The sequence below is a fragment of the Epinephelus moara genome, chromosome 9 (genome assembly GCF_006386435.1).
Source record: "Epinephelus moara isolate mb chromosome 9, YSFRI_EMoa_1.0, whole genome shotgun sequence".
Taxonomy (NCBI): domain Eukaryota; kingdom Metazoa; phylum Chordata; class Actinopteri; order Perciformes; family Serranidae; genus Epinephelus; species Epinephelus moara.
Genome location: NC_065514.1, coordinates 31,224,174 through 31,242,698, shown reverse-complemented (window position 1 = coordinate 31,242,698; position 18,525 = coordinate 31,224,174). Strand labels below are relative to the sequence as shown.

The window sequence follows — 18,525 nt, the reverse complement described above, 5'->3', positions numbered from 1 at the left end:
TATTGCCACACTGCCGACATTTTACTCCGTCCGTCACCGCACGCTGTTTGATTGCGTTATCAAAACACGCCGCTATTATTTGGCCTTGCTTTTCACTTATTCCACCGAATACCGAATGTGTGTTTTTTTGCAATATTCGGCCGAACATATTCGGTTACCAAATATTCGGTGCATCCCTAAAAAATATCTGTACTATGATCAATGTCCGAGCCATATTTTAATGACATTTCCAAGGGTCCAAGGACAGAGGGATGTCGTATGCTGTAAATTCCTCTGAGGCAAATTGTAATTTGTGATATTGGGCTTTATAAATAAAATAAAATTGAATTGACCCTGTTGCACCGCCATGCACAGAAAGCTAGCACAACACCAGCGAACTAAGCTAAATAATACATTAATACAGCTAGAAACAAACATATGACTTGTTGATGCTTTACCAGTCGTTGGAGTGCTGAAATTTTTTTGATTTGTAGCATGTCATGACCGTCTGCAGTGACAAGTGTCTGGCATCAGTTTGTAGCTTCATGTCAGTGGCATCTATTGAAAACGACTTGTAGTCTGTTGCTGTGTTGCTCATAGTGTTTAAGTTAGTGTCTGGGCTGCCTTAAACTTTTAAGTTGACAGAATTTGAAAAGACAAATTGAATCCGTACAAAATTACCTTAACTAGTCTTCTCAGATTCAGTCAACTTAAAATTTTAATACAGCACAGATACTAACTGTATGAAGTTAAAACAAATAGTTTCTTTTCACAGTGAGGTAATTGAATGTTCTGGAAAGACTGGGAGTCCTTGGTGGCAACTTTCACTAAAGGGTGATAACACATTTTAATTATAGGAACTGCATGTGCAATTCTATCGGTTCATTTTTAGAAGAAACGTGAAACAAAAACCTTCCCCACTTATCAAAACTAATATAGAAACTAAAGACTATTCAATATTTTCAGCTGCTTTTACAACACAAAACACTGAAAGTTTATTTGCAAGTCAGACTGGTCCCCATTCTTTCTTCACCTTAGTTTTGTACTCTTTAACTTGAAAAGATCAGACGGTACATTTACCTCCTACTTTAAAGCCACCCAGTAATCCTAGAGCTTCATAATTAAACATTCTGTTAGTAACCATGTAAATGTTTCACCTTAATCCATGTCTATATAAAAAATGACTCTTTCATTGTACAAGTCTTTATTTTTGGCAATGTAATTAGTCGTATGGCAATTTAATACTTCAACATTTTCCACGTTGTTACATATAAATATAGTATTTTGTACATATAAACTGATAAATTGTTTGGAAATTAATAAAAAAAGTTTAATGGTCAAGTTTTCTCACTTTTTATTCATGTTTGAAAAAGTTAAACATTTGCTGACCTTATGGTTCATTTTAGGTAAACAGTTGAGACCAAAATAACCATGAGCTATTGAGCTCTATGATTACAACCCTGTCCAAAGGTCAGACTGGAGACACACACAGCCTGTTGAGATTACAGAGGACTGGACCAAGCAGCATGTCAGCACAACTGTATGGACTGGAAGACACAGCTGTAATTTCTACCAAGGTGTATAAACTGTGTAAACTACCAATAAATGTTTAGTCTTAGACAAGTTGTCAAAGCAAGGGGACACATTTATTGTAGTGCATGTAAAAAGAAAACTTAATCTTTTCATTTTTCAAAAATAATCCCATGCAGTCTTTTCAAAAAACATTTTAATGAACTGAATAACTTGTGAGCGAATTTCTTTCAAGTATTGCTACAGATTATTTTTATTGCCAGTTAATCTGCTGATTATTTTTTCTGATCAATTTGTTGGTCAATAAAAATGTTAGAAAATAGTGAAAAATGTCCAAGACTGCATCTTCAGGTAGCTTGTTTTGTCCAAACCCAGTGCAGAACCTAGAGATAATTATTTATTATTAGATAAAATCATGAAAAAAGAGAGTAATTCTCAAAAATGAGAAGCAGAAGGGGAATTATTTGACATTTTTGGCTCATCTTGAGCCACAAAGTTATAACTGTTTCTTACCATTTCATGGTCTCGGGTTATTTGTTGTACTGTATGTTAACGGGTTGTCCGTCCATGCTTATGTATGTATGTATGTTCGTCTGTCCGTCCCAGTCTTGTGAAGGTGATATCTCAAGAACGCCTTGAGAGGATTTTTTTTTTTTTTAATTTGGGGAAAAAAAAGTCCACTTGGACTCAACAACGAACCGATAAGATTATGGTTGTCAAAGGTCACTGTGACCTCGCATCCATCTCATTCTCGAGTACGCAATATCTCAAGGACACCTTGAGGAGATTTCTTTAAATTTGGCTCAAGCATCCCCTGGACTCAAAGATGTACTGATTAAGCAATATCACACGAGAGGGAGTGATGTTGTACTGTGATATCGTCACGGCTGTGATTCGGTCGTAGGCACGAGGCCGCAGGCCGAGGCCAAAATAGATAATTTAAGCATTTTATTTGTCTTCCGCCAACAAAAATAGTTCCCTCAGGACTCCGCTGTCACCGTTGCTATGTAACGCAGACATGGTGCGCCAGGCACTTACTCTTTATACACATTTATCTGCACGTTTCCATTAATTGTGCAGCCGGTGAAATAAGTCTCTGGTGACTGCATGGTGGACTGTCGCTTCACAGGCACAGCCGACTCTGCCTTCTGATCTGACAGTATGTTGCTTTTCTCCAAGTCATTGAGCTCCGCTGATGAAACACTGACAAACCTGGATGTGTGCTCAGATGGATTCAGCTTCTCCTCTCCCTCATCTTCCTCTGATGACCATTCATAGTTCAATTCAAAACTTATTTTAGGAAATAAATCCATATTTTTGGCTGTTTGACAGTGGATGAATTAATTAGCCTACAACGCAACTGCTGACCTAACTGACACTAACCGTCAGTTTTGATTTGATTGTTGATTGCAATCAGCTGTGAGGCGGAGTGATACATACACAGTGAAATAACCGTGATGTTGTACTCCAATATCATCACGGTTTTACTGTCTCTCGACCAATCAGATTGCAGGGCCGGAACTAACTGTTGTATAATTGGAATTTTGTGGTCAAAGGTCACTGTGACCTCACCAAACATGTTTTGGCCATAACTCTAGAATTCACTCACCAAACATGTTTTGGCCATAACTCTAGAATTCATACTTTAATTATGACAGAATTTCACATCAATGTCAAAGGATAATTAAATGGTGACATTTTACATCCAAAATGTCAAAAGTCAGCTTCGCTGTGACATCATAATGTTCTGCAAAAGCACTTTTCTGGCCATTATTCAATGTTATAACAGAAGGGAAGACATTTGGTCAGATACTGAAGTGGTGACAATTGGGTGTCCACCTTGAAGCTGTGCTTATTGTAGTGATATTCTAAGCTGCCAGGTTGAGGATGTGTGTGAAGAATCCCCATTTTAGAATATGCAGCTTCTTTACAGCAACATTTTAAGCATTGTGAACTATCATGGCCACAAATGACCCCGGACAGACATGGATGTAAACTGTAACTGCAACTTGACTGGTTCACAGAGGCATATAACCGTGAGGCAGTAATTCTAGTTTCTGTTTATTTGAAGTGTTCTTAAACCTTTCATTTCTTTCTGCTGTGCTGAAGCTTTAACCGTGTTCAGACTGAAATCCACATTATTATTTCACTGGACTTGCATATGTCTGTATCTGGTTATGAATCAAAGCTCAAAATAAGGAACTGGGGCTTTAAGTTGGGGAAGATCTGTATCTGTAACACCTACTTTGTTAAACCAACACAGGTGCTCTTGTGTTTGAGATTAGAGGATGGTTTTGGTATGAGCCATCTGTTTGGCAGATTTTACTCACAAATGTGTTTGACTTTTATATGTTTTTACCTTTATTACCTCACATTTTAGCCATGCAGGCAGTGAGGCTGTAAGGATTGCAAGACTGAAATACCTCAACTATTTTCTGGGTGCAACTATTATTTAGACATTTATGTTCCCCAGAGGATCAATTGTATTGACACTGGTGTTCCCCTGACTTGGGGGTAGGGGGAGGGGGGGGTATTTAAACACTTTTTTTGGGGAGTTCTACACTTACTACTAGCTTGTCCTATTCGTACCTCAGATTGCATTTTGTTGCTTTCTTGGGTTTCTCTAAACTATGCTGCACTATACTATACTAAACTTCACATTGCTGTATTTTTTTTGTTGTCTCTTTCTCCTCCTCTCTAGTGCTCGTCTCTTTGAGCTGCATCAATGCTTATTTATACTCCTTTTACGTATGAAAATCATCAACATCTGTTACAAACAATGTAAATGTCACTGCCGTCATACTTACATGCATCCTTTAAATAGCATAGATACAGCCAATAGGTGGCACTAGTGGGCATGGCCAAAAGTTTCACACAACAACAAACGTAACAACAGTGGAAAGGGTTAGAAAATTATACCTTTAAAATAAAGGCAGCATCGTAGATGGCAGGGGTCTGTGCAGCCATACATCCCGACATGCAGCTCAGGAATTCTTTTCACTATATTAGCTCTGGTCCTCTCCATTATTTAAATTTCTTTGTTGTCTCTGACGGTTGTATCTTGCTTGAACTACACTACACTGCATCCAAGATCTCCAGTGGTACTGCTCCTTTTCATCCGTAAGCTTTCAGAAAATGTGCACAAGTACAGACAGAAGGCTCCGTCCGTCTCTGTATCTAATGTTGAGTATAAATAAACCCATTAGTGTCCTTAGTCTGTCTCTTTGTGGCCCCCTCTCTCTTGTCTCCATGCTCGACTCTTTCCATTTCCCTGTTGTATGAGAAACGCCGTATGAATGGCCACTTAAAGTTGACACTTGTAACATTGGCTGGTAAAAAGCACGTCACTGCATATTTTACGAATTGAGCACCTCATCTCAGCATTGTTAAGTTGGAGCCACAGATATATTCTGATCCAGTTAGCCTAAAACATGTCTTTAGACTGCAGCTTTTCCTCACTAACCGTTACTTTTTACGTTTGAGGAACCTGAGGATTAACATTGTTAAAGTTGACATCACTGGCAAAAAAGTACTAGATATGCGTGAATTGATGAAATTATGCACAATACCAGCAGTCCCACACTGAAATTCAGGCCCTGAGCGCCACCAGCTGGTTGACATTTGTGGTTTGGAGTAAAATGTCTTGACAACCAATAACTGTTTAGACAGTGCCATTGTTAGGTCAAAATTTTAATCTTTCCAACACTTTGACCTGCGAAAGTGACATTTCAATCAGTCTCAGCTGTACTTTGTGTTTAGTACTGATGTCAGCATGCTAACAGGCTAAGCTAAGATGGTGAATATGGTTAACATTATAGGCTACCTGCTAAACATCAGCATGATTACATTGTCAGTGTGAGCAGCTGTAGACTATTAGTCTAAGTAGCAGACATTGTTACATAAGTGTTTTTGTTCCAGCGGTGTTACACATTCTTCAGATTGCCTTGTAATCATAACTTCCATTTTGTTTATAGCTGCAGTAGCAATAACTTGCAAATATTCTATGGTGTGTGCCTGAGCCCCATGAGCTATATTGCAGTGTGTGTAGTTCATGTGAAACACATGTGGAGTCTTAAATTAAAAGGGGGCCACAGTGTGACCTATTTACTTGGTTCCACACACATTGTCTCATTCTTCAGAGCCGAACCCTGGGGTCTTCTGAGACTGAGGGAGAGATTTGATTTAAAGAATGGTGACAGATTTTATGAGTTTATCCTCTGCCTCTGTGAGTGGACCCTCCTCACCACGTACTTGAACTCTGTTTCAGACATGCATATATTTCCTGTCCTGTAATACAAGATCTTGAGGCACAGACAGTTATTGTCTTTGTTGCCTGGTTTACCTAACCGACCACACGACCAATGAAAGGTGACAAATCTACTTAGCTGTTTTGTGCCGTTAGATTAGTCAGGATTTGTTGTTTTAGTTTGATGCTACTCTTTCCTGTCAGTTTCTAAAAACAAGGCCAGATCTAACATTTTTGATTGGAATTTGTTTTTCTTTAAGAATGCAGAAATGCAGGTAATATCTTTAGATACACATTTAACATTTTGTTGACAAACTGAGGCCATAATAATAATGCATTTGTATATTCGTAAAAATAATTACAAATGGCAAAACAAATCAGTGGTTATTTATTATCAAACACTGATTTTCATCAGACCTGAAACAATTAAGCAATGAATTAACTGGTCGGTCTTGAAAGTCAATTAATTGTCATTTTCAAGTGAAATTATAAAACATGAGGGTTTGCTGCCATTTTTTGTCCCATTTGATAGTAAATCAAAAATATTTGGGAGTAGGGATGGATGATATGGTCAGAATCTTCTGTCACGGTATTTGTGATTGTATATCACAGCAATGGTATATATTGTGATAACCATACCGTACTTTATCACATTTAATGATTGTCATCTTTGATTTGGAACTAACATACAAACAAAAAACACCTGCCTCATCTGAGACAACACTTGACTTAAAAAGAATTCTTTCAAAATGGAAGCTTTAGGGTTCTACAACAACAATAACTTTTACAAGTTTCTGCATTTACACCTTTACTTTCCTCCTCTGTGTCTCCCCAAATCACATATGAGGCAGATGGATTCATGAGATCACCAAGAATTATGCAATAATCACAAGATATGAGACTCCATCCTTGATTTGTTACATAGCTTGCCCCATGGATGTATAAGGAGAACTGGATACAGTATTCATTTATATGAAGGTTGCACAGCGGTGCATGAGGCCAAAAAAGTTTGACTTCCAGGGTATAAAATTATCCAGCTCTTCTGTGTCGTTAGGCGCATATAGGGCAAGCCCACTAGAGACTTCCACTGTCTCTTGTATCTTGTAAGTATCTTGGTTTCTTTTTAGATGAAAGTATGTCTTTTTTACTAGGTTCGTCAGTTCTAGCAGACTCAGCAAGTAGAGCGTTGGGAGGTATTATAGGTAAAACCAAAATGCTGAAAGATATGGGTTACTCTACATATTCAAAACTGTATCAAACATGTGTGTGTCCTGTTCTAGATTATATGTCAGGTCTTTGGGGGTTCAAAGGGTTTCAAAAGAACATACACGTTCATAATCGAGCAATTCGATTCTTTCTAGGTCTTCATAAATATGCACCTGTTTTGGCATTTAATGGAGATATGGGGTGGGATTCTTGTGAAATGAGATGGAAAGTTAGTATGGTGAGATTATGGAACAGGTTATTGGATTTACCAACCAACAGGGTTGCCAGTAAAATATTTCTCTGGGATTTTTCTGTTGGAGGAGAATGGGTCTCAGAAATATTTGATGTACTAGGTGAATGTGGACTTGAAGATGATTACTTTAAAATGGGAGCTGTAAAGGTAGAGGAGTTGAAAAAACAAATCAGGACTAAACACACACAGTCATGGGCAGTAGAAATCCTGCAAAAACCAAAACTGAGAACTTACTGTTTATTTAAGAAAGATTATAAATGTGAAAAATATGTTAAGTATAATTTATCTAAAATTAAGAGGTCACTGTGTGCACAATTAAGATGTGGTATATTACCACTACATATTGAAACTGGAAGATACAGAGGTGTAACTGAAGAGGACAGAATCTGTGAATATTGTGAACTGAATGAGGTGGAGAATGAAATTCATTTTATCCTATATTGTCCTTTATACCATGATTTACGACAAGTTTTGTTTAGAAGTGTTTCTGCTCCTGACTTTGATTCATTTAGTATGGAGGATGGAGATTTAATTGAATATCTTTTTGATAATGTCTTTGCCTTTGCTGAATTTATTTTCAAAGCATGGAACAGGAGAAGAAAATGACCTATAACAGATAAATGTCTCAAATCTTATCTTGATTTATTTAAATTTTGTTTATTTGTCTGGATACAGGATATATATTATTAGTTTATGAATTGGAACAATTATGTATTTATTTATGTCTGGTACTAATAGAACTCTTTTTTTTGTTTTGTTTTGTATCTTTGGATCTGTGTTTTGTTTTATGGTTAGGTGGCTGTGGGTGTGTTGATAGGTTGGTATATATCCTGGAGTATGATTTATTTGTGTGAGGCTTATGTATAGATATTGTGCTGTCCAATGAGCCGGAATGTTTGTTTTGTTGTATTTAATGTGTCTGTATAATCCCATGTGGGATGGGTCATGTAAATGTCCAGACACGAAAATAAATATTCATTCATTCATTCATTCATTCATTCATTCATTCATTCATTCATTCATTCCACTGGCTAACTTCTGCCGGACAGTCTGACTTCTTCTGGGTAGCCCTCTCTTGACTTGAATGGAGATAAAATGATTTATTCGTGCAGCTCCTTTAGACTTTCCAAATGTTATCGGACTGAGTGGATCAAATTCTGATAGTGAAACAAGTCATTTCGTGGGAGTTGTGAGCTTGAAAAAATGTATCCACTGATTTACAGTTTAAGTGTATGGGGAAAAACTCTTGTTAGGCCCCTTGGCATCACGGGACAGACCTGGAAAGAGTAGTTACACATCGCTCGACTTTGAAGCCACTATATCAAATTGGCTTCAAAGTCTGGCGGTCTTCCTGGGGGCCTGTCCTGTCCTGAATAGCTCCAGCAGTAGACATGGTATTACTAAATCTCTACCAGTGGACACATTTCTACTGTCACACAGTATATATCATCAAAAAGCTCAACCCTAATTTAGAGTGTTGGTTGGAAAGTCAGGCAATTTGTCAAATCAGCTTATCTTTTAATGCTTTCTCATTTATTTCTGAAATTTTAAAGGGGCAATGGACACGTTTTTTGCTTTAACTTGTCATTATGAAGTAAATGTTGATTGCACTATTGGCTATAGAATAATGGCATCTTCATTTAGATTGGTTCCCTGTAAGCCTCACTTTTATATTGCAATTCTGTACTGTTCCCACCAGGTATGATTTCCTGGGAAAATGAGGGCTCAATTTACGGCATAGAGGAAGTGCTTCAGTCATTGCACAGCCAAAACAGGAAGAGGATAGCACTTTCTGTTTTCTCTGATAGCTATCGGTAGCTATCCCCAGTAATAAGGAGTATCAGTGTTAGTTCTTTGTGGATACTATCACCAGTAGCAGTAATGGCAGATAGTGTAATAATGGAAGTATCCACCACTCCTTCCACCACTACTGTGGTTATAGCAAGACTCTGAGGAAAATTGAAAGCGATCCAGTTGCCTCTGTGCCAGTGGACCAAACTATGAATAGACAATCATCAAAATGAAATGAATGAAGAAACAGCCCTAACTTTCCGTATGGTGGTTGTGAGTGGGTATCTCTTTTTCAGTGTAGGGCAGGGCGATAAGGAGAAAATCAAATATCACAACATTTTTAACCAAATACCTCGATATCAATATTACAACAATTGTATATGGTTGACTGTTTGTGCTTTCACAAAATATTTATGTAATGAGATTTTTGATATTTTATTATCAGTGATGTGGATAATAGGTGGATACAATACTGGGTAAAGACAAATAATAGAACAGCTAGAACAGTCTGGTAAGTTCAGAAAATTACATCACTTTATTGTAATGCAGCTTTTAAAACCAGGAAAAGACAACACTTCTATCTAAGATGATATCTTGTCCAGTCCTAATTCATGGGCCCCTTTTAAGCTTATTTTCCCTGTACTTATTTTTATCATTTTTTTCCCCATGCTTGTCCTGTCCACCATGCTGAAGGAAAAACCTACAGCAGTCTTGTATTTGTTGTATGAAACAGTGAAGTGTAAATGTACAGTAGCCTCCTTATGGTGCATTTAATATACGTCATGTTTTGATATTATTTGAACTTCCTTAAATGCAAAAAAGTTGAATGGATACATTTCAAATCACACATCTAAGAAGTGACGCTGCAAATGTCGCCAGGTCAACAGTTGGTTGATTAATTGATGAAGTCTTTTTTTTTTTTTTTTTTTTTTTTTCAAGCTAATTTTTTTCCTACTTTTTTTATCTTATGTGATAATACATTGATTATCTTTTGGTTTGGGACTGTTAGTTGGACAAAACAAACGACTGAAAATGCTATTTCGTATTTTAGGAAATTGAGATGGACAATTCTCAACAAGTCTCTGACATTTTTATAAACCAAATGATTTATCAATTTAACAAAAAACATCTGCTAATTAATCAGTAATACAAATCTGCATGATCCTGCTCAATCTAAAGGTGTTTGACACTTTGCATTCACAACAAACAGTAAACAAGCATGCTGTAAACATCTTAAGCAGCCTCACAGACTCACTTTAAAGATTTAAGCCTTATCCTCATCTAATCATATTAATAGGATCAAACTGTGTGGTGACTGCGTCCGTATGGTGACATGCTGCCTGCTTCTCCAGTAGTCTTGTAGTTTAACATTCAGGTTTGGGAATGACTGAAATCACGTACACCTTTGCAGCTTGCTTTCATTTTAATCCAAGCTGGCTGGACGCTAACAGTTAAAAATCTGTTTCCTGCTCATCCCATCTGTTAAACGTATGAGAATGTAACCGTGTCTGCACAAGAAATAACTGTGTCTGAGCAAGGAAACATTTCCTGCAGGAATTACAGATTGGCTTCGCTGTTAACCATCCACTTTTTAGTCATTTTTATTTATGCATCATCAACTGGATAATTACTGGAACTCTTCAATCAGGAAATATGCCACAGATTTATTCAATTAAGAGCGCTTTGCATGCATTATAAAATGTGTTTCAGCTGCTGTAGGTATCCATCACTGTGGCAGGGCTGCAGCAAGATTATTATTCTTTATTTCTTTAGGAGACAATCATAAATCATTATTGCGAAGTTAATATGGTTGAAGGGGAAGCGTCTGTCTGCTGTCTACATTGTGACTTCACTTTCCTCTCATTCCCGGCTTTCCCCTCTAATTTTCCTGCACAACCACAAGCACCGCTTGCTCTGTCATGACTCCCAGTAACACTGGCATCTCATTTAAAGGCAGCAGCCCAGCTCTGCATCTATTAGTTTCAGCAGAGGGAGGGACAAAGGGCTGTGGAGGGAGGGAAAATGACGGCTATTTAAGGGTTGGAGTTTAAGCAATGGGGGTCTGACCTAAACTACTCCTCAACACTTTAAAAGACATTTACTCCCACTCTCTCCCTCTCTCTGTGTGATTTTGACTCACTCTCTCTCTGTCAGTGAAGGAGCTGAACTCCAGCCTGAGCTGTGAACGGTGAGGGAAGATAAGGAAGCTGGCTGAGGGAGGGCTGACAGACAGACAGACAGAGCTGCCACCTTGCTGGAGAGGCTGCAAGACGGAGCAGTGACACAACAGAGCAAAGCATCATTTTTCTTTGCTTCAATGAAGTGTGGAGACTTGGAGGAGTGCCTCATCTTACCTGCATGGGCTTGTGACAAGTAGATAGCATCTGTACAGGTAAGATGATTTATTCATGTGTGTCTCTGAGAGAAATTTAGATTTCATGTAACAAAAATCAATTCTCTTTTCTATGGCTTTCTTTGAATAATTTTCTTCAAAATAAAGCCATTTACAGCATTAGTTAGCTTTCTCTTCTTTTGCCTTTCTTTAGCTGTAGATTTCTTTCTAGCGCAGGTTACTCCAACACCAGAAGACATTGATTATAGCTCATTGGAACTACATTCTTGGTGTATGCTGCAACTTCTTCCTTAGTCAGACACACATAGCAGCCAATGCAGGATCAGAGATGGTGATGAGGGCTGAGGGAGTTAACATGTGGAAGCTTTGATCATCTTAGTAGAGAAGGGGCCAGCAGCCAGCATGCTTCTTGCCAAAAAAGAGTCTCTCAATTTTTTGTCAGGTTGTACATCAATACTCCAAAAATAAAAACTGTCCATCTGTGTGTGTTTGTGCATGAAGGGTTAGTGTAAGTATCCTTCAGTCTGGTGAGGCTTTGCAGCCTGATGATTCATCACGTTACCTTCGGCAATGCAATTCAGTTTTCATTGTGTGTCATTTTTCCATCATGGAGATTAAATTAAAGGGAAAAGTGAGTGGCAGGATTTGCCAGTGTGGGCAAGGAGAAAGAAAACTACCTCATCCATTCAGTCCATTAGCTCTGCTTAATTGAAATCAACGTCTGGCTTACGGTTGTTTTAACTTCTGAATGTTTCAGCTCACGAAGATTATAATCATTCAGTTCCTCTGATGTACTGTAGAACTCAAACCTTTTGTTTTATTTTACAACTGGAATCTAAATGCACATCATTTCCCATCGGCAGCTATTCAGTGCAGGATGTTTTACAGCCTCTCTTTTTATGTGCTGGGAATCCTGGGATGTGTCTGTGCAGCAGAGTGACAGGGGTGTCTCACAAAATATTTAGTTTTTTGCCATTATTCTGAAAAAGATGATATGCCTACTAAGCTGTTTACACAGCTAATGGAAATTAATATTCTACTAATATTCCTCTTTCCATGCAGCTGCGCATAACTTAAGTTGACGCCATTCTCGGATGTGTTTGACAGTGGCCAATGCCCAACATATTGTATATCAAGTCAAAATATGGTGAAGTGGAACGGTTGGAGTCGCTCGTGTCATTTTGCTTTTTTTGCATCAAATCCGATTTTTTAAAACTTATTCACCAGTGGGGGACTTGTATGACCATGCAAACAGAGCCTCCGTCTTTCATTCCTTTAAACAGCTTCCTGAAAGGGTTGGCGTTGCGATATTTGCACATATCCAAAAACCTGCTGATATACAAGACTTTCATAATGTTTAGAAGGAGGCATGTTTCTCCCTCTGACCAGAAATGTTGGCTTTTCTTTTGGGCACGCATCTCTACCCCAGCATTGCAAAGTGTTGGCTAGCTGACTCCAGTTGAAACGCATATTCTGCGCTGTATTCATGTCCAAAGAATGCCCCTTAAACCTGGATAATATCAGCATATCCAACATATCTCAATGCTACATTCAGAATAAGGCCTAATTTTGAATATGCAAACGGAATATTCTGTTCACAAGATCTGTATCAAATTCAGAAAATTGTCATATTCTGAATAGTAGTGGAATATTAATGTGCATGTGGATGAACCCAATGAAACAAACCTCTGTCGTGGGGACAGCTGATTTAGTGGTTGGAGCTCCCCCAGGGCTCATCCCACATTGTTTTCCTCTGTGTGACCTCTACACAAAGAGCCAGTGGTTGATCATAACTCATCACACGCCTTTGCATTTTATGTAAAATGTGTTAGATGTCAGGGTCAGTTGAGCTGCAGAGGTGTAGCTTGTGTAACCAGAGTGACACTGAGAGCACATGTGGCTTTGTAAAAAAAACGTTCATTTGAGTGTCTCTCCATCTCTCTTCTTCCTAAATCAGACAAACTAAATTAAGTCACTGTTTACATCATTTACTGTACAGAATACTCAAATGAATATACGTATATGGTTATATAAGGGTGCAGGTTCTGTGTCAGCTCTAACTGGGTCAGCGTTTGCTCTTTAACATTGTAAATCTGCCAGAGTGTCTAGAATCAGGTGTGTCGGTTATGAGGGGGACTGAGCACAGATGGCTGTTTTGTAAGTAGTGGAATTCTCAGCTAATTAAAATCTGCTCTTATTTGCTTGGTCATTAACCAGTCGAGGGCTATCTTTTGATATCCTACACAGCATTAAATGCACATATGTATGATGAGCAAAAACTAGCTGCTTTACAATGAGTATCAAAGCTGTGGACAAGGGCTGCAAGTAACAACTATTGTCAGTATCCATAATTTATTAGATTAATTTCTCAGCATGTTAGAGTCTCCCTGTGGAGTTTTAGACCTCTGGTGGTATAATGGAACTATTTCTATGAGGGGGTCCTTGTTTTGTTAATCTCATGTAGGTAACGCAATACACAGTCCCACCAGTGGTGTCACTTTATTCTACTGATCAACAGGTGGCAGGAAAGAAGACTGGAAGCTACTGAACATGGTTGTAAACAATGCTGAATGTTAGATAATTTAAATATCAGCTTCACAAATGTTTAATGAAGAAGGAAATACACTTTACACTTTTGTTTGTTTGTAGGAAAACTCCACAAGGCACCTATTAATCAACCATTTTGTCAATAAAATGGGAGCAATTACTGAAAAAATGTACTTTATAATTTCCCAGAGGCCAAGGTGGCATATTTAGGTAGAATGATTTGTCTAAGCAACAGTCAAAACCAGAGGATATTCAGTTCACTAACACATATAGAGACAAGCAGCAAATCATGACATCTGAGAAACTGGAATCAGGAGGTGTTTGGGGTTTTTGCTTGAAAACTGACTGAAACGAGTCACCAGTTATCAAAATAGTTTAATTTTCTATAGATCCATCAATTGTTTCTGTTCCAAAAAAATCTAAAAAGTATCTTATTACAAATATTCAAGCTTTTTCTCCTTGATTGAGGAGAGACCCCATAATTGCAAATTGAAACTGAAGTCTGCATCCTGTTGAGACTCACACGGGAACACATAAAGCTCAGGTTTATTATTCTTAAAGGACCACTTCAGGATATCTGTGCCGCAGTGGGGAAATTTAAAATCTGCTAATGGGGTGTTGCAGTTTCTGTTATTGTATCGGCTACAGTAACTAGTCAAATTAGGCTTACTTTTTTCTTGAGATGATTTCCAGCTGTTCCAGATGCTATTAGAATCAGACTTTGCCAAATAAAAAATGCAAAAATATCCCAGACGAACAAACAAGCAGATGCATGCTGACCAGAGTCCTGACACGCTGCTGTCAGCCACGAGTGTTTTCCATAAGAGAAGAGTCCAGACATGCTGCACTTGTATTGTTCTCATGAGTGTGAAATGAGGACATTGCTGTCTGTGTCTCATCAGCAGAAGCTGACTGATTGCACACACAGAGATGATCAGGGACAACAAATTTAACATTAAATAATGCAGTGGTACTTTCAGTTTTGCTAAAGGTAAAGGACAAGTGCCTCAGTGCCTTTTTTCTTTCTTTGACTAGGCAAAACAGATGTCCTCAGTCCAGGGCCAACATTCCCAGTTTCTCTTTTCCACGCGGGAAAGTTCCCTTCTTGCTGCCAACATGGGGGAAGAGAACTAAAGCTACTGCAATTCTGGATTATAGCTTAGTGAACAGGTTATATTTATTTCAATTTTCTCTCCAAATTGTCTTCCCATGTCCCCTAGTCAAATTAGATGTCCTTGGTCAACCCCTGGTCCGCTTTGAATGATGTATTTGTGGGTTTTTACTAAACACACATCTACAATATCACATTTTGTATAAAAATCATATTTGAGGTATTTTGGAAATACAGACTAGCAACATTGCACCACTTTTTGAAGCTACCGCGAGCATCTTCACCTGAAACATGTGCCTAGGATTTTTAATAGATTCATTCTTCACCTCAGAGACTGCAAATTATCAGTCTTTGTGTCTTGTAAAGTCTTCTAGAAGGAGGTAAAAAAAAAACATATTGACAGACCTAGTTTTCAGATTTACAACAGCACTCATAACCTACCTTTATCCTACCACACACCAGATGTGCAAGGACTTGTGAAACTCAAACTCAGTTTTATATCTATGTGAAGGTGAAGGGGTGCAAAAAATGCTGGTGTGGGGGCGACATGAAGAAAGAGAGAGGTCGGATCAGAGGTCAGGACAGTTGAGGAAAGAAAAGAGGACTGATGAGAGGGGTTTAAAGGCACTGTGGTGACAGTAATGGAAAATATGTGCCATACCCATCAATTCAACTAAGACACATCATGCAGCTTGTTCTCCAAATATAACTAATCAAGAACAAACTAGTAAAGGGCAGATTTCCACTTAATATGCATGCAATAGTGTAATGGTAACCAATTGTCCTGGGTTCGCCTAACTGTTTAAACTTAATAAGGAAACAATAAATGTTAGCAAGATTGCTACATGCATGTTCTGCAAGCTCTCTTTGCTAAGGTAATGTTCCTACACTTATTGTCCTCATTAAACAGAGAAATACAACTGAACACCCTCTAAGTTCAAGTTTATTTCTTTCACTGAATAAGACTAACGTTAGCTTAATTGCCTTGTTAACTCATCGTAAAACACGCTTCATTCAGACTTGACAGAAATAAAATAAAACTCTCCAAAGCTGCCTTATTTAGCCTTTTTAGTCATCTAGTTAGTTAGTCCACTGTTCCAACAATCACCAGCTCTGGTTTGGTAGAAATAATCCCATAGTTCACTGAGGTAGATTTGAAAATATGCTGCTTTTCCCTGCTGTCTCTCTCTCTCTGCCGTTGCTAGCCAGCAGTTTAACGTTATCCCCAACTCTCGCAGCTGCTATGTTGCCCAGCTTAGCTGCCTGTTCCACCAGCAGAGACTGACCTCTGGTAGCACATAATGTAGGCTACACTACATAATACATCATTAATACAGCATCTGTGTATGAGTTTCATAGAAAGAGGAGGGTCTTAAATTGTACTTAACGGTATTGAAAATCACACCGTCTGTATTTCTTAATACCCTGGTATACCATAATACTGTGATACTGCCCTATACCTATTAGGTATGGAATTAATCTGCAGATGCTCTATTTCAAAATGAGACCAAACTTTTCTATAGATGTTATGTGTCATTGTTTGCTATGTGATTTGATCATTTTCAGCCTCTAACAGCCAGTTGAATGGAGTGAGGAGTCTGCAGTCAATGACGGTATAGAACTGTCACTAAATTGCGAATCACCAAAACCACAAGAGATTGTTGAGCATACAGTCATAAATGGGCTTGAGAAATATCAGGCTGATTGGTCTGGTACTATGTAAGATTAGCTGCAGACAGGAAGACAGATGCACATGCATACACACACAAACACACTGTCAATACATCATCCACTCCAGGCTTAGGCCTGGCGGAGATAACAAAAAAGGGAGATATAATAAAAGTGGAGGACAACATCCAGTCGTCATAGAGAACTCCTCTGATCTGATCTTATTTGCTGTATTCAAAGACTGTTGGCCAAACGCCTGCGACTTGTCACACTGTGGTCTCTTGATTCCTGCTTCTGTTTTAGTGATTTTTCCTCAAATATAAATCTTAAGCATTCCTCACAGGAAAATTCATCACAACCTGTGTAGAGCTCCCTCATATTTTGGACCAAAGATGAATACACACAGGCTCAACCTGCCCATTAATCCCAAACCTGCCTGTCTATAAGCTTTACAGCAAAAACAAGTCATGTGGAACAGTGGACAAGTGACTGTAATTTGTCACTTAAAAGTCTACTGAGACTCTGATATTCTGGATGATATTCAGAGCCTTTTTATACCTGGTATTAACATGAGTCTTGGGTGATCTGATCACAGGTGCACAGCGCCTAAATACAGGTGTAAACCACCACCAAGATGCATTGTGATGTGATCACTCTAACCACTTGCTGAGGTGGTCTTGGATGCATTTATCTACATATCTTATGAAGTGTACATAAAGACATCCTAGTGTTGCCAAAAATATCGATTTATTTATACATATCGTTTCTGAATATTTGATTTGATTTCAATACTCATTTTCCTCACTACTGATACTATCAATTCTATTACTTGCTCTCTCATCTCTCCTACAGTGAGTTGACACACATTAACACATGTTTACTGCAGTTCTGCTGGTCTTTGCCACTAACCAAGATAATAAAGTTGACAGACAGAGGCACACATTATTCATAGGCCTGGGAGAACAGGTAGGTCCTAAGCTTGACTCTAAAGGCTGACACAGTTGCAGAGAATCTCAGATCATCAGGCATTTTGTTCCTGAGAGTGGGGCCATAATGACTGAATGCACCTTCAACAAATTTATTTTGGATCATGGGCACCGTTAGGAGACCAGTGTCTGATGATCTGAAGGTTCTGGGGGGAATGTAGGCTGTGAGCAGGTCAGAGATGTATCGAGGAGCCAGACCATTAAGTGCTTTGTAAATAGTGAGGAGTATTTTGAAATCAATTCTGTATTTTATCCGAAGCCAGTGTAGTGTTTTGAGTATGGGAGTAATATGTTCTGTTTTTCTAGTCCCAGTGAGTACTCTGGCTGCAGCATTTTGATTAAGTTGGAGTCGTCCCACAGTCTTTTTGGAGAGTCCAGCAAGAAGGGCGTTACAGTAATCTAGTCTGGAGATGAAAGCATGAACCAGTTTTTCAGCATCTGACTGACACAGGATGGATCTAACTTTGGAAATGTTTTATAGGTGGTAAAATGCTGTCCTTGTTATACTTGTAATATGGCTTGTAAAGTTGAGGTCTGGATCCATGACAACACCTAGATTTCTGACCTGCTCTTTGGGTTTTAGAGACAGTGATATCAGTTTAGGACTGATCTCTTCCCTCTGATGTTTTGCGCCCACCACAAGAATCTCATTTTTGTCTTTGTTTCATTTTAGAAAGTTTTTGGTCATCCAGATGTTAATGTCACTGATGCAGTGGTTAGTATGGACCCAATTACAGTGTACAAAATCGCAACTGGACAATATTCTATCAAAGAAAACTGAATTTATCATACAGCAACTAAGATATAATAATTTTGAACACAGTAACAAATCAGGAAAATTTTTGGCTAATCAGC

The 18,525-nt window shown here is 38.4% G+C and overlaps 1 protein-coding gene across 1 annotated transcript in view; it reads left to right on the top strand.

Moving 5' to 3' along the window:
• Positions 1–18,525, top strand: part of LOC126395867 (tenascin-like) — an 85,866-nt gene that overhangs the window by 23,220 nt on the left and 44,121 nt on the right. Inside the window, exon 3 of the mRNA XM_050053623.1 lies at positions 11,160–11,397. The gene's annotated coding sequence lies outside the window, so the exon portion shown is untranslated. The remainder of the gene's footprint in view (positions 1–11,159; positions 11,398–18,525) is intronic.